Consider the following 12,500-nt stretch of genomic DNA (forward strand, 5'->3'; position numbering starts at 1 on the left):
CACACGCGAGACAGATTCAAAATGAACGGCTAAAATTAATCTATCGTCTGGTTTCATGCGCGAGATCACGTAAAAGGCAGCCATTCTTCTTAACATGGTTTCTCTCTTTTGCTCTCTCATTCGCGCACGGAAATTTCTTCGTACGGGAATTTTATGAAGCGAAGGCGGCTGCAGACCATTTTCTTTGTTTAGTTCATGTTCGTAGGCGCAAATTACAAACCTAACACTTGGAGCAACATTTCCACTACTCTAGAGGGGCATGAACTGTAGACAGTGCACGCTTTCTCATTTATCCAATCGCTCGCAAACACATTGCATTGCTAGTCTACAGTGGCAATACAAAGTGACGTTTCACCATGCACGTCGAAGTTCATTACCAGTACCGCGCCAGCATCGACCGGCCGGCGAAGCGACGAGCTCAGCAGCGCATGCGCAAGGCCCGACACCACCCCAACCGAGCTTCCCTGCTTATCGGAGAGAACAAGTGCGCGTGAACACGGGCGCGTCTGAGTATCTGGATTTAAAAAAAAAAAAAGAAAACAAAGAAAGCGTTTCCGAGATATTGACAAAGACAAGTGGTCGCGGTCGCTCTGAATCTTATCGTATTATAGAAAACGTGGGAAGGCGGCGCTTCCTCGAGGGTCAGAAAGTACAATCGTCGAACTAGGTGGCAAGTGGAGTACATCCTTTTTCTTGGAACGGTTTGCAATTGACTGCTTGAATGTGCCGACCACGCGTCGCGGGTCGCGTATAGAGCCAACCGTTGGCAAGCACGCGTCTAGCGTAGCAGCAGAACCGATCGCGGTTGCGATAACCCATCGTTGGCAGCGAAAAAGAAAAACACCCACACGCAGTTTGTAGCAATAACCGTACAAATCAATGTGGTTTTAAATATAGCTTCACTGGTCACCCAAGAAGGGCACCGAAACTTTCTCATGACGCACACCGCTGTAGTCCACAAAGAACAAAGCGCACAAAATAGATATGATACAGCCGCACCGCATTATTTCGTGTTTTCAGCATTTCATTACTTTCGTGTGCATGCGCGCTAGGGCCACGCAGGCCAGGAGTAAAAGGCACGAAAAGAAAAAAAAAAAAAAAAATGATACGCAATCCTAAGCTTTGACTTGACTGCTGTGGCACTCGCATTTGTGTTCTTTACCTTAGGCGAACGCAATGCGCAAACTGAACTGGAATTTCCAATAATGGAAATTCCTGTTTGGCTCATATTTGCGTTTTTTCGCCCGAGCAAGCGCTTCACTGCACTACGCTTTGCCCCTTCAACGTGGCTACACTGCCCGGCAGGCGTGTTCTGCGTAGGGCCGAACCTGCAGGCAAAAAGCATGGGCGCCGCCATCTTGTTGAGAGCGGCGCCAGGGACACAATCGCGCCTAGCTCATTGAGTTTTCCCCCAAAACTGAAAAAAATTTGACTTCATTAAACGAGAAAGATGCCACGAGTGCCCCAACAAAAAGCTTTGAGGATTACCGAAGGGTAACTGAGGGCGACGCAACGGGCTCTGGAAAGAAGGATGATGGGTGTGGCGTCACGGGGGGATCGGAATAGAGCAGATTGGGGTGTGCGAGAAGAAACGCTCGTTAATGACACCAAAGTTTAAACCAGGAAAAACAAATGGGCATGCGCAGGGCATGCAATCTGGGGGGAAGATAACCGGTGGCCATTAAGGGTTACAGACTGAATTCCAAGAGGAGGGAAGCGTAGCAGGGGGTGGCAGAAAGTTAGGAGGGCAGATTAGATTAGGGACTACATGGCGACAATCGGCACCTGACCGGGGTACTTGGAGGATCATGGCAGATGCCTTTGCCCTGCAGTGGGCGTAGCCAGGATGATGATGATGATGATGTTCATGATGAAAAGGTAGCAACAGGTCTTCGTAACATACAGGTTAGAAAGATGAGGCACCTTTTAACCCTTGAATATATTTCGCCACATTTGGGCATACGACAAGTTTGTTTTCGAGGCGCTCGGTCCCACTGCTGCGAAAATGTGTACACAAAGGCTGCACAGTAGTTGCCAGAAATCGGGCACTCTATTTTTCTTTCATAGGGAATCTTTCTTCCACTTGGGCAGCGGATTTCGGCGGCAGGGCGAGCTTGCGTGGCCGCGGTGGTTTACGGATCCAAGCGATAGTGAACTCCAAAATCCAGTGTTGGCTTTGAGTGGGATTCATATTGATTGCGAACCCCACGGCTAATCCTACCCCCCATCCCCCCAAGTGGCTCTTTACAGGAGACAATCATTCAGAGACATCGGACAAATAGGAATTCTGGTTCTTTCTTTTGCTTTCATTAATTTTTCTCGAAGCCCATAACTAGAAATTTGCTGGAGCGGCTGTCCCATTTGCGACGCAACAAGTGCGACGCTACACACAGATGGAGTGGCAGTTTAATTACTCTCGTGGTCCGCGAACCGGCATCGTTGCGTGTAGTATAGGAATGGTGCGTGTCAAGTCACTGCTCGCGTTGAGCTTGTGCTCTTCATTTTGATTGAATGAAGTCTCACCTAAGTGAGCGGGGCCGATCCCGGAGGTAGTGCAATACCGGGCCGACCTGCGGCGGAGGTGAAGCAGGCTTCAAGCACTCCGCCAACTTCCAAAAATAGGTTTAATATCGTGGGTCCATATAGAACCCGTATCAGATATTAAGCTGATAAGAACAGATACTACACTTTGATCTTAGCCAAAAGGCCGAGAAGCGATGTCCTTCACTTCACTTCATTGTACTACTGCCTTGTGGGCGCCCTGCCGACATGGGTAACCTCAGCAACAGCGTGGGCAATATTATAAAATTCAGCCTGTGTACAGACTCAACGCTCCCTATCTCACGGATGAACTCGCAACGCCTCAGTCTTTCGCTGTTAACGAAACGCTGTCGCGTAGAAACGAGACCCGAGTGCAAGCTTGCTTGTAACGCGAAACCAACCAAGGCAACCTCGTAGAAAACGGAACAGGCGAGCGGAAAAAAACGCGCCAGGGGAATGCTTACTTCCGTCTGAATGCGACCGCTCAAGGTGACCTTCCTTGAGGGCTTCGTTTCAAGCCCGTGTGCAATTGTAATATACTACGCGCATTTCCTTCATTTCTTTTTATTTACCGCAAGGCCCACTGAAAATTTTGATACGGCACAGGCCGGGACGGATCGCAACGTGTCGATTCGACCGGTAGAATTAGGTAGCATGCCCCATGTACGAAGACGAGCAACATAGAAGTGAATGACAAAATAAATATAGAAAACGCTGCACACTCCTTCCCACCGGAAACATAGAGGGGAGAAAGATCGCCATCTGAAACACAGGCATTGTAAAAAAAAAAAAAAAAGTGCTACCTCATCATCTTTACCATTACCGTGTGTGTGTATGTATATATGCATGTGTGTGTGTGTGTGTGTGTGTGTGTGTTTGTGTATTTATATATATATATATATATATATACGCACACATGCTAGCATAGCTTAAACGCAGCTGGAAAGCTCAGCCTTGCACAAGAACCACCCCCTGTCGCAAACCCCTTTGAAACATTCAAATGGGAAACACGAGTACAGCGAGGTCGTTCGAACCTGGCGCCAAAACGCATTAGCGCCATCTGTGTACGGAACTAGGAAAACCTGCGGACTTTGCAATACAGAAAGAAAGGTAGATGGCGCGAGCTAACGCTCCATTGCATACTAAGAACGAGAGTTAGTGAATAATGGCAGAAACGTCTTGGGAAGAGAAAAAAAAAAAAAAAAAACGCGCAACAGTTGTTGGCTTGTGCAAGCACTCTATGTTACAGCGATTAAAGAGCATAGCATCTTCTACAACAGCAGCTACAAAAAGAAGAAGAACGTGAGAGAGGGAGAGACACAGGCGTGTTTCTTTGGAATGCAGAGCATGCAGCACATACTCATACTATAAAGTGCCAAAGAGACGGGGAAAGCAGATGGCGCGAAGGTGTATGTCCTCAAAGCTTGAAAGCAATTTCTAAATTACATGTACCGAAGTCCACCTACTCTCATCAGGTTGCTCCCGCCTCCAGTTGCGTTTAAAGTGAAATTACAGTCGCCTCAAAGGCAGACAGAGAGAGAGTGAAAATAGGTACACTTGCTTCGCGCAGCTGCAGCCGTTCAAATTTTACAGCAAGAGCACTCCCGAAGCAACAAAGTCCGCTGCCGCCTGGGCGCAATGCGCTCGCTTCAGTAAATTGCCGTGCTGGCCTCGGCAACCAAGAGGTGTAGTGCGGCAGACTGCTGCATTGTAGCACACCGCAAACCGTGCAGACGTAAGCGATCGCCTCGACATCGCTGCGAGCGCTCGAAGAGACAAAGTCCGAAACCACGTGTGCCGGGGCGGTGCGAGCGCGACGCCTTTGACGCAACTTTTGCGTACAAGCCGCCGCACCGCCGACGACGGAATCGCTGGCATCCCGCACGCAGCTGCATTGTGTCACGCCGGCAATCGTTGAAACACCACGCAGTCGTCGGCGTCGGCCCCGACATGGTTGCGAGCGCTGGAAGAGACAAAGTCCGAAACCGCGTGTGCCGGGGCGGCGCGAGCGCGACGCCTTTGACGCAACTTTTGCGTACAAGCCGCCGCACGGACACGACGGAGCCGGTGTCACCCTGCAGAGGGCTGCACTATAGCACGCCGGGAACCGGCAAAGAACCGCGCAGACGTCGTCGTTGGCCGCGGCGTTGCCGCGAGCACGCGAAGAGACAAAGTCCGAAAGGACGTCAGCCGGGGCGTCGAGCACGCCGCCCGCACTGTTCGCACGCGTGCTCGGAAATGGCGAAGGGGCCGCGCTAGCGTGCCTTGAATCGGTGAGCGGCGGTACCCGCGGCGATCGCCAGAGCTCGAATCCGCCCTGCAAAAGCCAAATATTGGCGCTCGGCTCGGCGCAGTACGCCGCCCGCGTCGCACGAGTACGGCCCCATGGAGGTCTGGGCACTTATCGCTGCTACTGTAAGGGGCCGTACGGCCCCGGCCGACATTGTACCGTAGTGCGATTTTCGGCTTGCGCGTGCTCGTGGCGTAGTCCGCGCACCGTCCGACGTCGACAATCGTGCCCACGACTACGCGAGCGCTGGAAGAGACAAAGTCCGAAACCGCGTGTGCCGGGGCGGCGCGAGCGCGACGCCTTTGACGCAACTTTTGCGTACAAGCCGCCGCACGGACACGACGGAGCCGGTGTCGCCCTGCAGAGGGCTGCACTATAGCACGCCGGGAACCGGCAAAGAACCGCGCAGACGTCGTCGTTGGCCGCGGCGTTGCCGCGAGCACGCGAAGAGACAAAGTCCGAAACGACGTCAGCCGGGGCGTCGAGCACGCCGCCCGCACTGTTCGCACGCGTGCTCGGAAATGGCGAAGGGGCCGCGCTAGCGTGCCTTGAATCGGTGAGCGGCGGTACCGCGGCGATAGCCAGAGCTCGAATCCGCCCTGCAAAAGCCAAATATTGGCGCTCGCTCGGCGCCAGTACGCCGCCGCGTCGCACGAGTACGGCCCCATGGAGGTCTGGGCACTTATCGCTGCTACTGTAAGGGGCCCGTACGGCCCCGGCCGACATTGTACCGTAGTGCGATTTTCGTCTTGCGCGTGCTCGTGGCGGTGTCCGCGCACCGTTCCGACGTCGACAATCGTGCCCACGACTACGCGAGCGCTGGAAGAGACAAAGTCCGAAACCGCGTGTGCCGGGGCGGCGCGGAGCGCGACGCCTTTGACGCAACTTTTGCGTACAAGCCGCCGCACGGACACGACGGAATCGCTGGCATCCCGCACGCAGCTGCATTGTGTCACGCCGGCAATCGTTGAAACACCACGCAGTCGTCGCGGTCGGCCCCGACATGGGTTGCGAGCGCTGAAGAGACAAAGTCCGAAACCGCGTGTGCCGGGGCGGCGCGAGCGCGACGCCTTTGACGCAACTTTTGCGTACAAGCCGCCGCACGGACACGACGGAGCCGGTGTCGCCCTGCAGAGGGCTGCACTATAGCACGCCGGGAACGCGCAAAGAACCGCGCAGACGTCGTCGTTGGCCGCGGCGTTGCCGCGAGCACGCGAAGAGACAAAGTCCGAAACGACGTCAGCCGGGGCGTCGAGCACGCCGCCCGCACTGTTCGCACGCGTGCTCGGAAATGGCGAAGGGGGCCGCGCTAGCGTGCCTTGAATCGGTGAGCGGGCGGTACCGCGGCGATCGCCAGAGCTCGAATCCGCCCTGCAAAAGCCAAATATTGGCGCTCGGCTCGGCGCAGTACGCGCCGCGTCGCACGAGTACGCCCCATGGAGGTCTGGGCACTTATCGCTGCTACTGTAAGGGGCCGTACGGCCCCGGCCGACATTGTACCGTAGTGCGATTTTTCGTCTTGCGCGTGCTCGTGGCGGTGTCCGCGCACCGTTGCGACGTCGACAATCGTGCCCACGACTACGCGAGCGCTGGGAAGGAGACAAAGTCCGAAACCGCGTGTGCCGGGGCGGCGCGAGCGCGACGCCTTTGACGCAACTTTTGCGTACAAGCCGCCGCACGGCCACGACGGAGCCGGTGTCACCCTGCAGAGGGCTGCACTGTAGCACGCCGGGAACCGGCAAAGAACCGCGCAGACGTCGTCGTTGGCCGCGGCGTTGCCGCGAGCACGCGAAGAGACAAAGTCCGAAACGACGTCAGCCGGGGCGTCGAGCACGCCGCCCGCACTGTTCGCACGCGTGCTCGGAAATGGCGAAGGGGCCGCGCTAGCGTGCCTGAATCGGTGAGCGGCGGTACCACCCGCGGCGATCGCCAGAGCTCGAATCCGCCCTGCAAAAGCCAAATATTGGCGCTCGGCTCGGCGCAGTACGCCGCCGCGTCGCACGAGTACGGCCCCATGGAGGTCTGGGCACTTATCGCTGCTACTGTAAGGGGCCGTACGGCCCCGGCCGACATTGTACCGTAGTGCGATTTTCGTCTTGCGCGTGCTCGTGGCGGTGTCCGCGCACCGTTGCGACGTCGACAATCGTGCCCACGACTACGCGAGCGCTGGAAGAGACAAAGTCCGAAACCGCGTGTGCCGGGGCGGCGCGAGCGCGACGCCTTTGACGCAACTTTTGCGTACAAGCCGCCGCACGGCCACGACGGAGCCGGTGTCACCCTGCAGAGGGCTGCACTGTAGCACGCCGGGAACCGGCAAAGAACCGCGCAGACGTCGTCGTTGGCCGCGGCGTTGCCGCGAGCACGCGAAGAGACAAAGTCCGAAACGACGTCAGCCGGGGCGTCGAGCACGCCGCCCGCACTGTTCGCACTCGTGCTCGGAAATGGCGAAGGGGCCGTGCTAGCGTGCCTCGAATCGATCGGCCGGGGGCCCCGTAGGGGCGACAGACAGGCAATTGTGCAGGAAACCGTACTGGCCATTGGCGAGAAATTGCCGTTCGCGCATTCGGTGGACGCGCTGCGCTTTCACGACTTCGGCATTGTGCTGCCGACGTAAGCTTTCAATCTTGCTCGCGGCGTTACGAGGCGGCACGATTTTCGCCAAACGCTCGTCGAAAGTGGCACGAGTACGGCCCCATGGAGGTCTGGGTACTTATCGCTGCTATTATATGGGGGTCCCAGAGAGCAGTCGCCCCCAAAGCGACCTGGGTGTTTGATATGCGGCGGGCTTCGTGCCCGTCAAGCGTGTCCCCGGTATCGCTCCCGTGGATCCCACAGCTGACGTCTGCAGCCTCATCCGCTTGATGCGTTAGGGGCTGGTTGTCGGACGACGCTTTTTCCACGATATCGAAGTGTGTTCCGCATCGTCCTCGGACGAATCAAATACGAAAGCGCCGAAGGCGCGGGCGTGACCCGTCGCCTAGCGGCTTTGCCGTCTCGGCTACGTTGCAAGTGTCGGTCGGTCCACCAGTGCTGCGGGCTCGAGAGAAACCGCAAGCCGCGATCGAGTCGACACAACCGGTCTATCGAGAATGTTGCGTGCTTCTTGCCGCGTGGCGATACCCGGCCCTGCGGGGAGGGCGCCGTTGCGAGCTCGAACGCCGTCGTCTCGGACTGTGCAAAGTGCTACCCTTTGCGAGAACGAAGCGTGTTGGGGCGCCTGAAGGTGGCCTCGGCATCGCAAAAACGGCGTCCGGCCTGCTTGAAAGGCTGGACGCGCAGTTGAACGATTACCTGGTTGATCCTGCCAGTAATCATATGCTTGTCTCAAAGATTAAGCCATGCATGTCTAAGTACATGCCGAATAAGGCGAAACCGCGAATGGCTCATTAAATCAGTTATGGTTCCTTAGATCGTTTCTTCCTACTTGGATAACTGTGGCAATTCTAGAGCTAATACATGCAGTGAGCCTGAAGCCCTTTGGGCGACGGGTGCTTTTATTAGACCAAGATCGATCGGGTTTCGGCCCGTATTGTGTGGTGACTCTGGATAACTTTGTGCTGATCGCATGGCCACGAGCCGGCGACGTTTCTTTCAAGTGTCTGCCTTATCAACTTTCGATGGTAGGTTACTTGCTTACCATGGTTGTTACGGGTAACGGAGAATCAGGGTTCGATTCCGGAGAGGGAGCCTGAGAAACGGCTACCACATCCAAGGAAGGCAGCAGGCGCGCAAATTACCCACTCCCGGCACGGGGAGGTAGTGACGAAAAATAACAATACGGGACTCTTTTGAGGCCCCGTAATTGAAATGAGTACACTCTAAATCCTTTAACGAGGATCAATTGGAGGGCAAGTCTGGTGCCAGCAGCCGCGGTAATTCCAGCTCCAATAGCGTATACTAAAGCTGCTGCGGTTAAAAAGCTCGTAGTTGGATCTCAGTTCCAGACGAGTAGTGCATCTACCCGATGCGACGGCTCGGACTGAACATCATGCCGGTCCTTTCTTGGTGCACTTCATTGTGTGCCTCGAGAAGGCCGGTGCTTTTACTTTGAAAAAATTAGAGTGCTCAACGCAGGCGAGTCGCCTGAATAAACTTGCATGGAATAATAGAACAAGACCTCGTTTCTGTTCTGTTGGTTTTTGGAATACGAGGTAATGATTAAGAGGGACAGACGGGGGCATTCGTATTGCGGCGCTAGAGGTGAAATTCTTGGACCGTCGCAAGACGAACTACTGCGAAAGCATTTGCCAAGAATGTTTTCTTTGATCAAGAACGAAAGTCAGAGGTTCGAAGGCGATCAGATACCGCCCTAGTTCTGACCATAAACGATGCCAACCAGCGATCCGCCTGAGTTACTCAAATGACTCGGCGGGCAGCTTCCGGGAAACCAAAGTGTTTGGGTTCCGGGGGAAGTATGGTTGCAAAGCTGAAACTTAAAGGAATTGACGGAAGGGCACCACCAGGAGTGGAGCCTGCGGCTTAATTTGACTCAACACGGGAAAACTTACCCGGCCCGGACACTGGGAGGATTGACAGATTGAGAGCTCTTTCTTGATTCGGTGGATGGTGGTGCATGGCCGTTCTTAGTTGGTGGAGCGATTTGTCTGGTTAATTCCGATAACGAACGAGACTCTAGCCTATTAAATAGGTGCGGGGTTCCCAGCACCTTACAACCTTCTTAGAGGGACAAGCGGCTCCTAGCCGCACGAAACAGAGCAATAACAGGTCTGTGATGCCCTTAGATGTCCGGGGCCGCACGCGCGCTACACTGAAGGAAGCAGCGTGTCTTTATCCCTGTCTGAAAAGACTGGGTAACCCGTGGAACTTCTTTCGTGATTGGGATAGGGGCTTGCAATTGTTCCCCTTGAACGAGGAATTCCCAGTAAGCGCGAGTCATAAGCTCGCGTTGATTACGTCCCTGCCCTTTGTACACACCGCCCGTCGCTACTACCGATTGAATGATTTAGTGAGGTCTTCGGACCGATGTCCGGCGCGGCCTTTCGGTTGCGCCGGTCTGTTGGAAAGATGACCAAACTTGATCATTTAGAGGAAGTAAAAGTCGTAACAAGGTTTCCGTAGGTGAACCTGCGGAAGGATCATTACCGGATTGTGAAGGGTGGCGAGCGCCATTGTTTCTACCCCGTGTGGGTGAAGCAGCTCGCTGCGCCCGACGCTTTCCGCCGCTGGCCCCGCTTGGACGCGGGGACGGCTATACCCGAACATGCCGGGGACTGCCTGAATTTTGAGGGGCGCCCCGTGCCAAATTTGTTGCGCCCAGTGGACGCCGGCTGCAACCTTGGACGGTTGGCTTGGCCGCGCCCGCGGGTAGAAACGGCGTAACGCACACTGGGTGGGCTTTCTGTCCGCTTTGGCGCTCTTGCGCGGAATGGGAGTAAGACGACCCGACCTGCTGCTTTGCCCAGTACGAGGGGAACGGCGAAGCGTGCGGTCGGTCAAGGAACTGACGGTCGAGAGCTAATGCCGCTGCCGCTTAGTACACACACGGAACCGTGGTGCGAGCGCTCTCCCGTCCTCCGCGGCAAACGCTGCCGAGTCTGAAAAGTCTGGCGGCTGCCGGTCGCTTCCTGCGGCGAGTATGGAGTAACGACCCGACTTTGTTGCCGCCCAAGTACTAAAGGAACGGTGTGGCGCTCGGTCGGTCATGGAACTGTCGGTATGAGGGTGCGGCTGCCAAGTACGGAAGGAACCGTGGCCTAAAGTGCTCTCCCGTCCTCCGCGGCAAATGCCACCGAGTCCGAAAGGGCCGGAGGCTGCCGGTCGGCTCCTGCTCGTGACGCGCGAGGTGTCGAGATCGCGGTTTAATGCGACGACGTCTGCAGGCTATTCGCCCGCCGCCGAGGGAAAGGCGGCGTTGCTGCGAAGTACCGAAGGAAACGCGGCTTTGCTACGTCGGAAGCGTTCTGCGGTTAGCGGACTTGTGCGCTTTGGGAAGGCGCCGCACGTCGAAAGAGGAAGTACGGACAGACGAGGGACTGTAGTCCCGGATTCGAACGCACTTGCGGCCAGGCCCTTGCTGGCTTCGTCTTCCGCCTCAAGTAGACTTGTTGTGGCGCCGGCGCAGGGAGCCGTCCCTGGCACTGGCCGAGTGGTTTTGGAGAGCTGCGCGAGTACGCGCGCCGGGCTCTTGTCTTTCGTCTCAAGTAGGCTGTTGGATCAACAGCGGTTATGCTGCGGCGATCTGCCGATGCGAAAGTGTGTGTGTGTTTGAGGCCCTTCTATGAACCTACTGCTGACTGAAGCGAAGCACGTCGATGGGGGTGAAGCCCTGCCCGTGGCCGTGTAGCCGTTAAAGACTCCACAGCGGCTTAGCCCTAATCATGGCTCTGTCGCTCTTTGCAATTTTTAGTGGAGCGATGTGAACGTGCACACGAGACACACGGGTCCGGTGGTTGGATGGCAGGTAAAACCGGCTTCGAGTGCGCGCAAACGGCATAAGCTACCTCGAGGGCAAGCGAGGAAGGCGTGGGCGCAAAACACACGCGCGAGTAGCAGGAGTGGAGTGCCATTAGGCTTTCAGCTGCTGAGACGCGCCGCCGCCGAAAGAGCGAGACTGGAGGAGCGCACGCCGAAAGGCGCTCTTCGAAACCACACACAGGGAGACGCCACGTGCCTAAAACCCTGGTTGTACTGTACTGAATTGAACAAACTATTTTTCACGACTCTAAGCGGTGGATCACTCGGTTCTCGGGTCGATGAAGAACGCAGCCAGCTGCGAGACTTGGTGTGAATTGCAGGACACACTGAGCACTGATTCTTTGAACGCACATTGCGGCCTTGGGTCTTCCCTTGGCTTCGTCTGTCTGAGGGTCGGATCACATATCAAGAGAGACTTCGGCGCACAGGGAACGTGCGTCCGTCGACTCGTTTTGACCGCGTCGGCATCATGGACAGTACGTTGAGCGCTAAAGCCACGCGCCAGCGGCCTCACGAGAGGGAGACGGTGGCAAACCGTTGTGCCAATTCTTCGAAAAGACGGAAACGAGGCATTACTACTGCAGCGTGACGAGTGCGCGCCTCTAGCAAGACCGCCGCAGGATGGAGTCGGATACCTGCAGGGAAAGAGCGGTCCAAGCACGAGGCGCGAACGTCTGTTGCCATGTAGCGCGCACGTTTGCGAGAGAGTCGGAAGCGCACGCTTGCGTGCACGGAAAACGTGGGAATGAAACGCCGGCCGATTCCCGCGCCGTGCGCAAAGCCAGCGCGATCGCAATTTGCGCTGTTTGCCTTCGAAGTACGTCGAGCTCCAGAGCTGGTCGCTCGTTCACGTCACCGCAGTTGTGTGGGCGCCCTTCCGGGCTTCGTCGCAGGAATGGGAATCGGCAGATTCTTGCGAGGAGCGGGGAGGAGAAGGGTGGCCCCCGAAAGCGGTTCGACGCGACAGCGCAGTCTGCGAGCGAGAAGAGTCACGGCACGGCGGAGAATTGCCGCGAAACGGAAAATGTCTCCTTCGAGAGCGTGGGTGCCCCGTTGGCCGAGCTGAAGCGTTCCGTCGTAGTCCGCCGTCGGTCCAAGTGCTTCGCAGTCTCTGTCCCCTAAAGACTGGGCCACTCCAGTTGGGGCAGGGGCGACGCTACACGAGACGATGCCTCCCGCCAGGTTTTAGTCGCCCCTGCGGTGCCCGCTGAAGCGGCGCGCTGCTAAGGCGATC

At 56.3% G+C, this 12,500-nt stretch overlaps 3 non-coding genes across 3 annotated transcripts; 2 read left to right on the forward strand and 1 right to left on the reverse strand.

Moving 5' to 3' along the window:
- Positions 1-2,527: 2,527 nt before the first annotated feature.
- On the reverse strand, positions 2,528-2,719 carry LOC140215082 (U2 spliceosomal RNA). Its single transcript, XR_011892002.1, has one exon. It is a non-coding gene; the product is annotated as a U2 spliceosomal RNA (small nuclear RNA).
- Positions 2,720-8,119: 5,400 nt separating this feature from the next.
- LOC140215084 (small subunit ribosomal RNA) lies at positions 8,120-9,933 on the forward strand. Its single transcript, XR_011892004.1, has one exon. It is a non-coding gene; the product is annotated as a small subunit ribosomal RNA (ribosomal RNA).
- A 1,576-nt stretch (positions 9,934-11,509) lies between these two features.
- On the forward strand, positions 11,510-11,662 carry LOC140215081 (5.8S ribosomal RNA). The gene has a single exon (XR_011892001.1). It is a non-coding gene; the product is annotated as a 5.8S ribosomal RNA (ribosomal RNA).
- The last annotated feature ends 838 nt before the right edge of the window (positions 11,663-12,500 follow it).

This window comes from Dermacentor andersoni, unplaced genomic scaffold, assembly GCF_023375885.2.
Source record: "Dermacentor andersoni unplaced genomic scaffold, qqDerAnde1_hic_scaffold ctg00000814.1, whole genome shotgun sequence".
Lineage (NCBI taxonomy): Eukaryota > Metazoa > Arthropoda > Arachnida > Ixodida > Ixodidae > Dermacentor > Dermacentor andersoni.